This window comes from Pteropus alecto, unplaced genomic scaffold (genome assembly GCF_000325575.1).
Source record: "Pteropus alecto unplaced genomic scaffold, ASM32557v1 scaffold121, whole genome shotgun sequence".
In the NCBI taxonomy this organism is placed as follows: Eukaryota; Metazoa; Chordata; class Mammalia; order Chiroptera; family Pteropodidae; genus Pteropus; species Pteropus alecto.
Genome location: NW_006434369.1, coordinates 6,094,700 through 6,112,130, shown reverse-complemented (window position 1 = coordinate 6,112,130; position 17,431 = coordinate 6,094,700). Strand labels below are relative to the sequence as shown.

At 40.2% G+C, this 17,431-nt stretch overlaps 1 pseudogene; it reads right to left on the bottom strand.

The window, feature by feature from the left end:
- Positions 1-6,342: 6,342 nt before the first annotated feature.
- Positions 6,343-7,674, bottom strand: LOC102892420 (annotated as a pseudogene).
- Between the last annotated feature and the right edge of the window lie 9,757 nt (positions 7,675-17,431).

Genomic DNA, 17,431 nt, shown 5'->3' with positions numbered 1-17,431 from the left:
TATGCCATATTTAAAATTGCCTTTATTGTCTAGATTCCAAATTATTCTCCCTCAGTATTTTAAAAACATTATTCCATTGTCTTCTGGCTTTTGGTGTTATTAAAGGAGGTCTGTTATAATTTTACACTTGTCCTTGGAAGTAACGTATTTTTTCCTCTTGAAAATGCTGAGATTTTTAAGCCCTACATTCTAAAATTTCTGCAGATGCACGTAAGTATAGCTGAATGTTATTTCGTTCAAATGCTTGGCATTAGCTAAGCTTTTTTAGTTTGAAGAGCAGAGTCTTTTTTATTGCCAGATCAAAGTACTTTTCTTTATTATGTCTGATTATGTTCTCTTCCATTGTTTGCATAACTGTGTTTAGATAAACACTGAGCCTTTTGTTTCTGTTTTCACTGATTTATTTTTTCTCTTATCCATGTCATTTTTTTATCTTGCCTTCTCGAAGATGTTCTTCATTTTATCAACCATGTCCCTAATTTTGTCTTTAAGTACATCCATTCCACTATTAGGCTCTTTCATTGAATTAAAACAAACAAACAAACAAACAAAAAACCGGGTAATTATTTCAAATTTCCAATAATTTGTTCTTGTTTCTAATTTGTTCCCTTTGCCCCAATAGCAACCAGTACTTATTTTAAGGATGCAATAACCTTTAAAATCTCTGTGAGGATAATTCAACATTGTACAAGTTATCTTTTATTATTTTTTCTCTGTTTCCTCAAAGGCCACTCTGTGCTTATCAAAGTCTCTATCTTGCCTCTTGTTGATTTTCCTTAAATGCCTGGTGATTCTTTGTTGACTATCCATATGTATGAAGAACTATACTAATTAATATAGGTCAATTGAGCGAATTTCGCTAAGAAGTATGTTAGGCCATAAGGCCATTTTCTGAATGGGACAGCTAATTGTAGTTCTGTGTAAGTGGATGGATTTGCCCAGACAAGCTTCCGTTTAGCCAGAAAGTTCAGAACCATCACAATTGCTGAAGGGGGAAGGGCTTTATCTGGAGGTGGAATTCCACATCGGAGTGGAGCTGGGATTTATATTTATTGTGGAGGCTCTAAAGCCCTTCAGGTTAGACGATCTGCCTCCACCCAAGCCCCTTCCCCTCCTCAGGAAGATTTTCTACTCTCTTCAGAAAGCAGTCATTGATGCTCCAGCTGAGAGTAAACAGCTGCTCTACATTCGGAATGGGGAGAGAGGGCCTAAGTGGCCCAGCTGTTGTGTGGTTTGTCTGTTCAATGATTAACTCCCCTGATCTCTGCCCCAGGCCTCAAGCTGGGAGTCTCTCCTGGTGAAGATCTTAGCTGAAGCTGAAGCCTTCTCACTTGCATGCTTTGACTTGTGTATTACTCTGCTTTGGTACATTGATACAATCCCATCTGCCTTCTGACTCCCCAAAATTTATCTAAGTCATCCGATTTTTTGCTTTTTGTTTTCAGCATTCTGATAGACTTATTCATTCTTCATATATCTTTATCGACATTTCAGTAGGATCTTGATAGAAAGGGTAGGTAAATGCATATACTGTGTTTGCCTTCTTGAACTAAAATTGTACTTATAGGCCTAAAAATATTTTATTCAATCAATAAAGCATTTTGATATTTCCCTAAAACAGAGAGAATATAATTATGTTAGTTTTTCTTCTAATGAAAAGTGACAGGTCAAAAAGTCAGAATTATGTTGTCCATTATCACCTTCCTAATGATTAGAGTAGCATAGTTATTAAACATTCTGTCTTTGAGTCAGACAACCTAGGGTTGACTCTCGGTTATTCCACTTACTAACTAGGTGACAATGTGCAATTGCTTAAACTCTCCGGGCCTCGGTTTTCTTATTGTAAATTGGGGATAATGATAATTTCTATGCAAGGAGTTATGAAGATTTGAGTACTTAGCATGGTGCCTGGTACTAATCTATTAATTGTAGCCAGCGGCAGCAACAGTTATAATAGTAGCATTATCATCCCTGTCACGAGACATTCTCCCTGTTTTTCTATCTTCTCTTAGATATTGTTGCTCTAATTAGTCATAGTTATGAGACTTTTATGGGTTTGAATTTTGTTTGGATGACCTTCAATCTTGCCTCTGGTTTAATCTCCAGGTTGCAGGGAGTATTATAAAGATAAGGGAGTACAAATTAAATACAGGTGATGGAACAGCATGAACATAATAATAATGCCTTATGTTTTTATAGCAAAGATTTTCCAGCATTTATCTCATTTATTCTTTCAAAACATTATGATGTATGTTGTTTAGGTATTTATTGGATATTTATTCAATACTTTTTTTTTTTTAGCAAGTTACTTTTCTGGGCATCTCCTGTGGGGGACAGTAATAATTTTCCCAACTAACGCAAGTTTTTCAAATGACCTACTGAAATCAAATGTATTTCTTCAGATACTGGGGCCTTTGTTCTGAATGATAAATATCCCTAGTTTTAGTAACTAAGACAGACGTGCTTTGGTAAGCGTAGACTGAAAAGCACTGTCTTACTCTGAGAGTTTAAACTTTTTGAACTTTTTTTGTTTAAATAGGGCAGTTGTACATAGAACTCTAATGAATGAAATAGATGAAAGTGGGGGCTGCCCTGGTTGAAGAGGGCTTAGGGACCTGAAATTGCCTGTCGGGCAACTCCCTTGCTTTCAGCGGCTGCCAGCATGGTGGCACACATCGCCATACCTCTAGGGCTCAGGGAACAGAATCTGAAAACCATTGGCCTGACTTATTCCAAGCAAGAGTATTCCGGTTTCTATGAAAAAGCTACTATCTTAAGTGCCCTCTTTATGTACTCAGCCAATACCCTCAATAGTGTTAATCCTTCTAATAACCATGCCTGGAAGACATTTACCATCTCATTATTATAGTAAAGAAACCAAAGTTCAAGGAGATGAGTAATATAACATCTCACAGTTAAGAAACAGAGCATTTGGATTTTCACTCACGACTGGCTCCAAATCTATGTCTTTTTCCTGCCTCAAAAAGAATGAGAAATCTCTAAGCTCTTTTCTGGCAATAAAATTCGGTAAATTCAAGGCACTTTAAAAGAGAAGAGTACAAAACTGATCAAAACAATAATCACTGGGCCAAAACCTAGGTAGAAGAGGAACTCTAAGTACAAACAAAACAAAATTTGAGTGAAGACAGATCAATTTTAACTAGTTAGTCAGGTTTCACCAGTCACCGGCTTTTTCTAAGTTTATTGTAGCAAAAAATATCATTTTAGATGTTTCCCTCCTAAGTATTTTTGTTTGATTTCATCTTTTTCAATAGAAACGCTCGTTAATTACTCTCCAGCTCATGGCCATCGGGTTCTCTTTAGTTTAGATTGTGGTTGATGACCTGCTCTGTCTGTTACTGAGTTTTTTGGACTCTCTCAAGGTGCAAGACACTGTACTAAGTGCTCAGACGCATAATCCCTGCCCTTAATACTCTCATAGTCAGGCCAGAAAGAGGGGGACATGATGACCTGTAAAAGACAGCAAGGAACACGCGCTACATACGCCAGGGAGAAAAACACAGATTATTACAGGAATGCAGAGGTAGGAGAGGTCACTGTGCTCTGGTTCAGTGGAGAAAGGCTTTGTGGAGGGAGAGGAGCTTGAACTGAGCCTCTGGGACAGGTGGGGCTTTGAGTAAGAGAAGGGAGAGGTGAGGATAATTTCAATCGGGAAAACAGGCAAGCAGTAGACCACCTGGCTGGAGAAGAGGGCATGTGTCTGCTAGCACCATTCCTTACTGGCAAGTGTGAAAGTACTTTCTGCTTACCCCATTTCACTAAGGGAATGTAAGCCCAGTAGTGGTACCTCATTCCATATGAGCTGATCTTGAGTCTTTGGGGAAATAAAAAATTGTGTCTTACAAAAAGGGAGGAAAGTCCACTTCTATGTATTATGTTGTCCCTTGTGTCTGCACCTTGGGATAGGAACTGTGTGGCTCAAAATCCTCCTGAAATACAACTCTGGGATTATATTAGTTTACCAGGACTGCCGTAGAATTTTACCATAAACAGAGTGGATTAAATGACAGAAATTTATTTTCTCACAGTTCTGGAGACCAGAAGTCTAGAATCAACGTGGTACAATGGCCACATTCCCTCTAAAGCCTATGGGGGAGAATCATGCCTCCTTCTTCCAGCTTCTGGTGGCTTACTGGCAATCCTTGGCCTTCCTTCACTTACAGCTACAACACTTCATTCTCTGCCTCCGCTGTCAAATGGCCGTATACTCCCTGTGCTTTTCTCTTTACTTTTTTAATTTTTTTTTTTGAGGATACCAGTCATAGTGGACTAAACTGCAGTGGTCCACAACCTTTTTGGCACCAGGAGCCAGTGCTCCTATGACAATCTAATGCCTGATGATCCGAGGTGGAGCTGAGGTGGTGATGGTAGTGCTGGGGAATGGCTGCGAATGCAAATGAAGCTTTACTCACTCACCTCCTTCACTCACTCACCTGTGTGGCCTGGTTCCTAACAGGCCACGGACCAGAGCCAGTCAGTGGCCTGGAGGTTGGAGACCCCTGTGTTAGAGCTTCAACATATGAATTGGTGGGGGTGGGGAAAATTGATTTCAACCCATAGTAGCACTGGACTATTTAGCTTGGCTTTAATGGAAAGATGATGCTGTTTATGTTATTAAAATCTGAAAATGTTTGGGCTTGGAGAAGAGTATCTTTCTACTATTTTCTGGACACTCTCTCTTCCCCTTGGAGAGGGTAGATATATCACCTGTTAGACAATAGAGGACTGTCTCAGTATTTGGCAGAAAGGGCCAACTCTCTTGCTGCCTATCAAAAAGCAAGAAGAATTCAGTTTCTTTGGGTTTGAAAGAAATTGATCCTTTGTTGGGGTGGGGGCTTTTCATTATCCTGATAAAGGACCTCCTTAGGTTGTCGTAAGAGAAAGTTGGTCTTCTTAGTGTCCCTTTATGTGTCCTTGGATCAGAGATGCTTTCAGTATCAAAATTTAGTTTGTTTCTCCTTTCTGTCTGCATAACTAACTCTGTCCTTTAGAAGCTTTTGGTGACTGGTCCGTTTCTTTTCTAGGAAGCTAAAGAAACTATTGCAAGCTGAAAGATGGGACAGAACCTGGAGAAACTGACTCCACCTATTCAAATCATCCAGAGCAGTAAGACCTAGACTACAGCTCCTTGAAAAAAGTAGTGTCAAGTGGAACTAAAAGAATGCTTTCCTGACAAATCTCTTTGAAATTCTGGGAGTTGTGAGGAAATGAATGAAGCACAAAAGCTGGGAGAAGGTGAGGGAGGGAAAGGAGGAGGAGGGGTGGGACTCCCGGGTGGCTAAGGGTACTTGTTTGGCAGTTCTCAAGCATGTCATTAATATGATGACCACAGAGCAAAGTAAAGACATATGTGGAGTCCAATTGCACATCACTTCAACCCCATGAAGGGGCTCAGCCAAACAGGAAGAATCTAGAAAAGGGCACACAATACAATTTGTTGGAAACAGAATGTTTGAAAGAGATTAGCTGCTACTTGGGGTTAGAGTAACAGACTTCTTCTAGCATATCCAATGACATAATTGGAAGCTGATTCAAGGTGAACCCTAAAGGCAAGTTAGAAAACCAGCCCTGATGGAAAAGGTATCTATAAAAAGACTTAGTGGGAGAATTATCCTGAACAACTGCAGGTATGTGAGTCCTGGTCAAAAATCTCTGGTGAATAAAGAACCTCAACTCACTTACAGCACATCATAAGAGCTTTCAGAACAATCAAGGAGGCTTTGGGGGAAGGTTGAATAATCGCTATGCAGAGACAAGCCACGTGTCTCCTCACTTGGGCATTGAGGGACTCAGGAATCTCGGTTCCCTATCCCCAACCAATTGGTATTTGGAATGTGGCAGATCCTCCTTGCTTGCCATATATATAAAATCTGACTTCAGTAAAAAGAAAACAAAATGTACACAGAAAGACAACAGCAAGGAGACAAATCAGTAAAGAGTGGCATTTCACTTACAAACATAGATAACTATTGTCTTCATATTAAGACTATATTAAGAATGAATAGCAAGGCAAATAGGACAAAATTAAAAGTCCAGAAGGAGATACAAGAATTCATGTAAGGTGTGATAAAGTTGGTATCTCAAATATATGGGGAAAATTGAACTTTTTTTTTTAAAGACAGGAAATGCTTTATTCAAACTCATCAGAGAAACAGACAGTTTGGGTCTGTAACAAAGCATCATGCTTTAAAACATAGGCCAGCATATGTATATGAGAGTATGCACGGCTACATGCAAATTAACTCATCAGATCACAACTTTCAATCTTTAAAACAGAATAAGCTTTTCTGTAAGAGCAGGACCTTTGTGACATTTTTAACTTTAGTATTCCTCTTTTTCTTCCTCACCCTCCCTTTCAACAGAATCCATACCAACCTCCTCATAGTCCTTCTCAAGGGCAGCCAAGTCCTCATAGTCCTCAGAAAACTCTCCTTCCTCTATGCCCTCACCCACATACCAGTGGACAAAGGCATAGATCAGTTCAAACTTGTGGTCCAGGTGAGTCCAGGCCTCAGCAATAGCTGTGGTGTTGTCCAGCATCCACACAGCTCTCTGTATTTTAGGTAGGTCTCCACCAAGTACCACAGTGGGAGACTGACAATGACAACTTTGAAGCCAGTGGGGCACCAGTCCACAAACTGGATGGTATGCTTGGTCTTGATGGTAGCAATGGCAGCATTGACATCTTTGGGAACCACACTGCCACGGTACAACAGGCAGCAAGGCATGTATTTACCATGGCAAGGGTCACATTTCACCATCTGGTTGGCTGACTCAAAGAACGCATTGGTGATCTCTGCTACGGAAAGCTGTTCATGGTAGGCTTTCTCAACAGAGATGAAGGAGGCATAGGTGGCCAGAGGGAAGTGGATGTGGGGCAAGGGTACCAGGTTGGTCTAGAATTCTGTCAGATCAACATTTAGGGCTCTATCAAATCTGAGGGAAGTAGTGATGGAGGATATAATTTCACCTACCAACATATTCAGGTTAGTATAGGTGGAGTACTCAATATCAAAGTTTCTACGTCAGATGTTGTAGATAGCCTTGTTGTCAACCATGAAGATACAATCAGAGTGCTCCAGGGTGGTGTGGGTGGTGAGGATGAAGTTTCCATCTGTGGAAATCTGGGGATCTGGGTCAATGGAGAACTCCACCTTGGACTTCTTGCTGTAATTGACAGAGAGATGTTCTATCAGCAAGGAGATGACGCCAGAACTGAATCCCCCACCAAAGCTGTGGAAAACCAAGGCACCCTGAAGACCTGTGCACTGGGGGTCAACCAGCTTCCGAATTTGGTCCAAGACAAGGTCAGCGACCTCCTTGTCAAAGGAGTGGTGCCTGTGAGAAGAGTTATTGGCAGCATCTTCCTTACCTATGTTGAGCCGCTCACGATGGAAGAGCTGGTGGTAGATTCCAGTGCGAACTTCATCAATGACCGTGGGTTTCAGGTCTACAAACGCTGTCTTTGGCACATGCTTGTCAGTGCCTGTCTCACTAAAGAAGATGTTGAAGGAGTCATCTCCCCCACTATGGTCTTATCATTTACATCTGGCCATGGGGCAGGATGCCATGTTCCAGGCAGTAGAGCTCCCAGCAGGCATCGCTGATCTGGACACCAGCCTGGCCAATGTGGATGGAGATGCGCTCACACATGGTGGCTGCTTTGCAGATGCCAGGCTGAGAGGAAGAGAAGAGGTTGTTGCTTGAAAGTTAAACTTTAATAAAGGGTGTTGGGACAATTGAAAAGCCATACATTACACAAAATACCAGCAAAAACTCAAAATGGGTTTGGTGGTCTCATTGGAAAAAATGAACCCATTTATTTTTCTGAGAAAACTTGCTTGGGTGAATTTCCAACCTAGGAGCTGGAAAGCCTTTCTGTGACTCAACATTCAGAAGAAATAAAGGAAAAGACTGACAAACACATCTAAGCATAAACACAACCTTTTGAACGACAAAAGTCAAAAAACAAATAACAAACTGTCAGAAATATTTGCAACTTATTTAATAAGAGACTAAGCTTCCTAATAGTTAAAGTACTCTTAAAATAAACCATTAACAACAACAGAAGAAAAACTGACAGAAAAATGGGCAAAATGCACAAACAGACAGTTCACAGAAAAAAATGGAAATGGCCTTTACACATACGAAAAAATCTTCAACCAGACTTATGAGACACTCAGATTAAAATTATACTGAGATATTTTTCACCTATCAAACTGGTGAAAACTCCACAAATTGAACAATACATTCTGTTGGCTACATTTGGAGCATCTGGCACTTCACATATTGCAGGTGGGAGTGAAAAATGGTATAGCTTCTAAGGAGAGGAACTTAACAACATGTGACGAAATCACATATGCATTTACTCTTTGACCCAGCTTCTTGGAAAACTATAAAATACATCTCCATCAGTAGAAAACAAGTTTTCACAAAGCAGTTAATTGCAGAATTATTTGTAATAGCAAAGGACTGGAAATACAAATGTCCATCAGCGAGGACTTGGTTAATAAACCAGCAGTAAGGGACTAATACACAATGGAGTACTTGGAAGCCATATACAAAGAATAAGGAGGAGTTCTATAGACACGATGTTCTCCAGGACACCTTTCTAAGTTCTATAGACACAATGTTCTCCAGGACACCTTGCAAAAAGGTGCAACACAATGATGTGCTCTGCTATATTTGTATGTGAGATCAGAAGAAATGACTATAAATGTACATATATAAATATATTACTTATGCATTCAGGCATGTACATATGTATATATCTTTTGGTTCTTTTGTAGAAACACTGGAAGAATAAACCAGAAACTGTGGTCACCTAATAACAGATGTGGGGTATAGGGGATAGAAATGGAAGTGAGATATCACTTAGGAAGCCTTTATATTATTTTCGGATTTTGAACCATGAAAACGTGTTATGCAGTGAAAAATAAAATTAAGCAAAAAAGAAAAGAAAATGAACGTGTTAACTAGGTCATTAACAACCATCAGAGAAATTCTTGAGTTGAAATTTTCTCTGTAAATGATAAACAACACATACCATCCCAGGCACTCAGAAATCTTTGGAAATATTAATAAATATGAAGAAAGAGCACTCAGCCAAGTTGCCCAGTGACAGGCTCACGGCCAGCACTAAAATTGCCTGGAAAATAGGACAGTAAAGACTACTGGCTCTGGAGACAGGCAGACTTAAGTTTAATTTGTTCCTTGCCACTTCTCGGGAGGTGAGTTTAAGAAAGCAACTTCTAAGAGACTGTCAACAGAAAAATAGATAAAGAAGTTTCAGTATATGTGTACACACACACATAGGGAATATTATTCAGCCATGAGAAAAGAAAATTCTGCCATTTATAAGAAAATGAAAGAAACTCGAGGGGCGTTATGCTAAGTGACAGAGAAAGATAACTACTGTGTGACATCACTTATATCTGAATCTAAAAAAAAAGAAAAACTAGAGAGTAGAATGGTATTTATCAGGGGCTGAGGGGTGAGGGTGTGAGATGTTGTTTAGGGTACAGACTTGCAACTAGCATATAAATAAGATCTGAAGATTTAATGCACATCGTAGTGATTATCGTCAACAACATGACATTTGAACAACATGATGTTTGAACAACGTGAGTTTGAACTGCTCGGGTCCACTTATATGCAGATTTTTTCTGATAAATATGTACAGTACTGTAAATGTATTTTCTCTTCTTTATGATTTTCTTAATAACATTTCCTTTTCTCTAGCTTTTGTAAAAATATGGTATGTAATACACGCAAGATATGAAATATGAGTTAATTGACTGTTTATGTTATCGGTAAGGTTTCTGGTCAACAGTAGGTTATTCGTAGTTAAATTTTCAAGGGGTCATAAATTATATGCAGCTTTTCGACTGCATGGTGGGGGTTGATGTTCAAGAGTCAACTGTACTGTATTATGAACTTCAAAGTTGCTAAGAGACTAAATCTTAATTGTTCTCACACTCACAAAAAGGTAATTATGTGACATGATAGAGTTGTTAGCTAACTGGTGATAATCATATTGCAATATATAAAGGTATCAAACATGTTGTACCCTTCAAAGTTACACAATGGTCAATTATATCTCAGTTTAAACAAAAGAAAGAAAGAAGGGACTGGATCTTTCGAGCCTGTTTTCTCACCTGTAAAGGACTTGTGATAATACCTTTCACACTGACACTGTAGGGCTCAAGTGAAATATTGTACATTGTGCTACTTGGCCTATAATAAATTAGTCCCATCCCCCCTCTTTGTGGCAGGAACTACAAATCTCAGGAACAAGACATGACCATGAAGTCAGGAGGCACGTAATCTAGGGAGGAGAGAGACTCAGGAGGAAAGCACACTTTTCTTTATGGCGTATCTAGTCGTTTAGGTTCCAGTCCCCCAGATTTTGCAAACACTGAAAACAGAAAGTTCTTGCAGAGAGCATCGAGAGGCATTTCCAGGACAGTGTGTTGTGAAGAGTGGGAGGCTCCAAGAACACTAGCTCAGGGACGTAGAAATTAAAGCCCCTCACTCCTGGCTTCACTGTCTGCTTCCTCATTCCTTGGCACTGTGGTTTCCCTTCCTCTCTGGAATTTCCCAGGCAAGGCTGTGAAGGACCTTAGATTTCTTTGATTTCTTTTGACCTTTGACTAAGAAAAGTGATTCAGTGTCTGCAACAGGGAAAGAAAGGAGCTTTGAAAAGAGCCTGCAGGAGATTTTTAAATCTTTGAGATCAGCTTAGATTTGTTTGGGGACCAGATCTGGGATCATTTTTTCGTTTATATAATTTAGTCTCAAGAAGAGGCAGAGACGCAGAAGTACCTTCCGGTTCTTGGGACTACCAAAGGTATCTGTAATTGAGAGAAAAAGAATGGCCGGGGATGCCGACAGGAAACAAAAGTAAGCCCTGGTCTTGATTCCACTAAAAACTGATTCCAGGTGGGACGATCAATTTCTGAGTCTGACCAATTAAGGAAAAAAACTCTAATGCTTAGATAAATCAGTCTCAAAGCCAGATTCATGCATTCTTCCACTCATTCATTCATCAAATAAAGATGAATTAAGTACGTATAGCAGCAGCTTGCATTCTAGTTAGAGAAGAAAGAAACTAAGAAACCTGACTAAAGGTACTTGCCATGGCTGAGAGAAGAATTAAAATCAGGAGAGATTTTTGGTTCTTAGATTTAGAAGGATTTAGCAGTCATCTCACATTACCTCTCATTGTGCAGATAAAGAAACTGAGGCCCAGAGCAGTCCTACTCAAAGCCATGCAGCTCATTAAGGGTAGGCTCAAAAATAGGCTCTGGGTTTCGAACACCAGGTTCAGTGCTATCTCCATCACAACCCGCGGGTTCAGAGAACAACTCTGAAGTGCATGGGAAAGAGAAAAGCCAGCTAAAAAAATATGTATTGTTTTGTATGGTAGAGAAGGTGAATTGATTACTTAATTTTCCTCCTTAAAATTCTGTAAGAAGAGAATTCTTTGAAAACAGGTGCTGGGTGGATGGGGAAAATGTATTTAATTAATCGTTTCATGATTCACTCATAAATACGGGCTTCTTGGGATAACATCCATTAAGATCCTGAAGGAAGACTCTGGCTTGCTTCGCGGCACTAATGAAAGATGAGTCACCTTACTGTCTTGCATATTGGCTTCCTCTTCAAAATATGTCCCTTTGATAAAAAGGCCTAGCTATCGTAGTTGAACTTGGATTCACTTGGTCTCTATGGCAACCAGAACGAATCCCTACAAGTCACAGAAAGAGGGCACTTGACATCTTGAAGCACAACAGACAGATCCTTTATATCACATCCATTCCTCTCACTGCTAGAAAGGGAGACACCATCAAACACGCATTCCAGAGCTGCCGAATAAAGACCTTTCTGCGCCCAGCCTGTTCTTAAAGCTGCTGCCAAGTTCAAGAGATATTTATGAATATCACTACTTGTAAGTGACAACTTCAGATTGCTTTCTGACACTCTCCTCTACTACCCTGTGCTCAAACAGAATTGGACTTGGTTATAATTTAGATATACCAGAAATTGGTTTGGCTCCAAATGAACAAAGGCTAAAACACTCCAGATTTTATTCTTGTGCATAAAACACCTGGAGGTAAGCCACCTCGTGCATCCACAGCTGCTCAACAGAGCCTTTGGGGAGACAAGGCTCCCTCCAGTAAACTGCTCCACCATCCATTCCTCGTGGTGCGAAAGACATCACGACTCATTTCAGGTAGCAAGAGAAAGAAGAGATGATGCAAAGGGTGTGTGCTAACTAGCTTTCTACAAGGTTTTACCACAGTGGCGGCACAACTTTTGGACTAACAGCTCACTGACCAGCACTTGATTACTTCGTTATACCTGATTACAGGGGAGGTAGGGCAATATAGTCTTGATTCCCAATAGCCATGTGCTCCTTTAAAAAGCAAAAGTTCTATTGTAAGGATGAAGGGGAGCCAGGAGTCTCTGGCATAACCTGTAATCTAGGTTACTGAACAGCTGCATGAACCTTTTGATGCCTCTCAAACTGTAACTCAGTTGTGGCTCTAGTCTACAAGCCCACTGGTTTAAATGGTCTTCATAAATCATGGGCCAGTGATTCTCGGTTACAATGTCGGTTGAGAGGTTACTTCTTAGTGTGAAAGCAGCGGTGTAATGCAGTTATCAGGCAGAGGGGACTGGGAGCCTCAATGGCATGACTGGAACTCATGGGCAGACATGTTCCCAGGTGGATGTGTGTTCTGTCTTCCCAGTGTCCTGAAGAGCAGCATGCTTGGGCTGGGCGTACCTGGACATGACGCGAAGCAGAGGGATGCCACCCTTTCCCCTCTCTTCCCACGAACACACTGACTGTTGGAGCCAGAGTCTGAGTGTTCAGGTCAGCTGTTGAGGGTGAGGCTGAAAAAGCTAGGGACTCCAGGACCTGGAGGCTCGGGCACATAAAGGCTGGACTCAGGTATAATATCTTCTGCTGGGTTATTCATGAGGCAATCCTGCTTGTCTCTCCCCAGGATTAGGGAGAGATATTTTCAGGCTGTCTGAGTTTACAGCTTCAAGGAGGAAAGGCCACAGCAGAACAATTATCATTTTTCAGCTTTTGAGGTTCAAAATAGACTTTCGAACTCCCAGCATAACTTGTCAGAAAGGGCTTTTGTGTCTCCATTCCTGGCTTCTGGGTATTAAAAGCAAATGTTTCTGCCATAGCAACAGACACGGGGAAAATGCTTAGTCATAAGGACATAAGAGCCAATGTGCTCAGCTCTTAAGCACATTCTGTCTGGACGGGAAGGAGAGTCAGGGAGGAGATTAGAGAAGCAGTGATGAGGGCCTGCACCCCGCTTGCTGCCTTTGGCTCAGTCTGGAAGGCAGGGTGCCATAGAACCCCAGTTTGGGCATTTTGTGCTCTGAATTTCTTTTGCGGCTCTGAATGATGGTAGGCACCCAAGGTGTCTCTCCTGCTCCTCTGTAACGTGGGAGAGGAGAATGACAGCATGCGACACCTAGAGAGTTGGGCCATGAGGTGGTCTCACATGAGCCCCCTGCAGATCTATGGGGTTCAGGGGCAGTAATGTTTTCTCGAAGGTCTTAGAGTAAAGGGTGCAGCTGAGTGACAGAGGACTGGAGGGCAGTGCACTAAGGACAAGCATATATAAGCAACGTGTCCCCAGACCACTGGTAGGGATCAGCTGACCCACTTAATGCCACAACTTTTCATAACTTTCACAGAATTTAGATGGCACTCCAAGGAGAGGGAAGGGCAAATTTTGAATTGACAGAGTTTAAAGAGTTGAAATGACTCAGAGAGCTCTGGATTGCCAAGTTTCCTTTTTTTGTCATCAGGCTCAAGACAAAAACTAAGTACAATTATGCTTAAAAAAAAAAAGAAAGAAAGAAAAAAAGGACCTCTTCACACACAGCACACCTCAATTTATAGCCTGAGAAGTCTGAACTTGCTACAAAATTGTATGTCATCCAGTTTATAAAAAAAAAAAATTTGAACTTTATTTTATATCACCTGAATGAAATAGTAAGAAAAAGATGTCATTTCTGGGAGGGTCTCACGTGAGTGAAGAGTTACTATGAGGTTTCTTACACATTATTATGAATAATTTTTTTTTTTACTAGTGGAAAAATTTAATCAAATAGTATTTAAGCAAGTACTTATATATACATTTGTGGTTAAACAGTTCGATAGAAACCTAATCAAACAAGGATCTCCCAAGGAGGAAATAATTGGCTTATCAAGGACCCCCCGAGGAGATTCAGCCCTGGACCCTCACAACCTTCCAGTTACCCCCAACCTCCCACTGGTTCATTTCCCAGACAGACCATGCTGCGCTGTTCTGCTCAGCAGCTCCCACCGCTTCACACAATTTTATTCTGCCTCCTCCTTCACAATGTCCTTGGTGAAGCTGGGTAATTATGGGCAGAGACTCAGCGGGGAGTCTCAGCAGTGGGTCTTTCCATGTATGTTTTGGCACCTCATGCCTTCATTGAATTTCATTTTCTAGTCATAAACATTTAAAAAGCTATCTGTAAATGCCTTCCGTGGAGGAAACCACTGAAGAGGCTCTTCCCTGGGCTATGCGCTCCTGCCTCTGGTCACTTACTTACAGATGGTTCCCTCTATCTGCTGTCTGAGACGCTCAGACTCGTTATATCACCTCATCAACCTCCATTTTCCTGGGACGTTCATACTTTCTGCATGGAAATGTAGGAATTAACATAAATCTCAGCACCTAGAACATAGGGGGTGATCATTAGTGTTTTCTTCCTTTCTTGATATCTCTGCTGGAGTGGAGAATGGCTGAGTGTTTCCTTCATCCCCAACTCCCACTGGAAGCTTTGAATGGAATTTATTATTTTGAGGCCATCCACAAAACAGCTTATTCATACATCCCTCTTTATTTTTAAGAGATCTGAATTTTTGGACTTCTCTTTAGTAGAAATACAGGCAAGTCTTGATTTTTCTCAAAAGGAAAAATGATTTTCAGTCAGTGTGTCCAAGCTTATAGACATATCAGATCTCATTGTTTCTATTGCAAGTATTGAATTATGTTAAACAAATCTCAGAACATTGCTTCTAACTTCCCAACAGATGCTAAACATATCTAGATACTGTGGTTTCATTATCTGGAGCAGTGGTGAGGAGACTTTTAAAAAAATCTAGCTGAGGGGCACTCAAAGTCAATCAAGGTCTATTTTAAAAAAATAGTAACTAAATGTCGTGAACTTATACAAAGAAAGAGAAAAAATAGAAATCATTTTCTGTATTGGCTATTAAAATAAAAGATATAGAACATAAAACTCTTTTCAACAATTATGGTAAAGTATAAAACCATATACTGTAAAATTTTGATTATCTGGAGCCCTTTAGAAAGGGGCTGATGGCTGACTTTTCTATGTAGCTCTGGATTTATATTTTCAAGCAATGATCTTTTAAGACTTTAAATGGAAAGCTCTCTAAAATAGATCACACTCTCCCATGAGTTCTTAAATAGAGTATGAAGAACACAATTTAACATCTTCCTGACTTGGGATCTCGATTAATTCTTATTAATATCAACTACAGTAGACCTCCTTATCTGTGGGGGATACATTCTAAGACCTCCACTGGATGTCTGAAAGTGAGATAATCTGAACCTTATATGTATTATGATTTTCCTATATATATATACCTATGATAAAGTTTAATTTATAAATTAGGCATGGTATGAGATTAACAATAATAACTAATAATAAAACAGAACAGTTATAACAAATAATATAGTGTAATAAAAGTTATGTGAATGTAGTCTCTCAAAATATCTTATTGTACTGTACTCACACTTCTTCTTGTGATGATGTGAGATGATACAATACCTACTTGCTGAGATGAAGTGAGGTGAATAAAGTAGGCATTGTGACATGGTGTTAGGCTACTATCAGGGTTAGTTTAATGCAAGCACTGCCTGTGATACCATAACAGTCAATGTGATAACCTAAAAGGCTAAATGACTAATGGGCGAGAATGTATAGAGTATGGACAAAGATATGATTCAGCTCCCCAGTGGGATGGCGTGAGATGGCACGAGATTTCATCCCATTACTCAGAATGGTGTGCAATTTGAAACTTATGAATTGTTTATTTCTGGAATTTTCCATTATCAGACCACAGTTGGCTGTGAGTAACCATAGAAAGTGAAACCTCAAAAAAGGGGGGGATGCTGCATTATATAGTCCAGCGTTAATACAAAGATTCCCTCAAAATCAGTTTAGGTACATGAGACTGTTTGCCTCTTTATTAGTCCCAGATTTCTGTGTGTTTGTCTATATCTTCCCTTGTTACCCACTGTCACTTCTCACTTCTGGGGGGTATGGATGACATATGCTTCCCTCTGCCTGTTATCTCCTGGCATGCTTTGCTGAGAATGCATTCTTTGTTCTTATCACAGTAAACAGGGACATTAATATGACCGGGTAGCCTAAGGGTTCACTCTCACCAAGCTGCTGACCCAGTCCTCTCTAAGACAATCCAGCTGGTCCTAATATGTGAGAGTTTTAAAAAAATTAAATTCATTTATTTAACATGTATTTGTTGAGCACAGACTGTGATAAACTCTGGAAACACAAAGGTAGATAACGTAGGATTCCTATCCAATGAACTTGAGAGGGAGATGAGTGTGTATATGAATAATCACAACATGATGTGATGAAGAAAGCCTCTCACAAAACACACAATTATGGCCTTCATAAAGGAACATCTCTTCTTTCCTTTATTTCTCAAACCAAACAAGAGATGAGCACAGTGTAGCAACAGGACCCTAGATCTCAGTAAACTCCTCTTGGCAGGTTTGGGTTCCTGGGTCCTAGTTCCATGTGATATAACTGTTTATTATGTGATTGAAAAATCATGGGTTCGTTAAGTTGCTAATCCTGGTATCCTACCTGCAGGCCTCAGGTCCAAGTCTCTAGAGGCTCCTACAGTATCTGACACATCTTACCACAGAGCAGGAGAGCAAGTTTAATGCCAGTTCCTATCATACCGGAGTTGTAGATATGCAGTCAGAGAGAAAGCAGGGTACAGTAGAGCAGTTTTCCTCTGAGGCAAACACCTAAGGTGGGCTTATTATCTATGTTTTTCCTTTCACTGAAGCAGTTTGTTAAGCTTGAAATTTCCACTCTGAATTAAGTTGAGATTTTTGTTGAGAAGGTCCAGAATGGGACAGATTGACCCAATCAGGCTTAGTTAGTAAGTTAGTTAGTTAGTTTGTTTTTGTTTTGTTTTTGTTTTTGTTTTAGTGAACCATTAGGATATTAACTTTTGACCTCCAAGAAATCAAAACCATGTCCACTGATGGTACCCTAAATACCTCATTTTGAGCTTCAAAAGAAAATATGTTTAGTTACACTTTGAAGATTGTGGTTT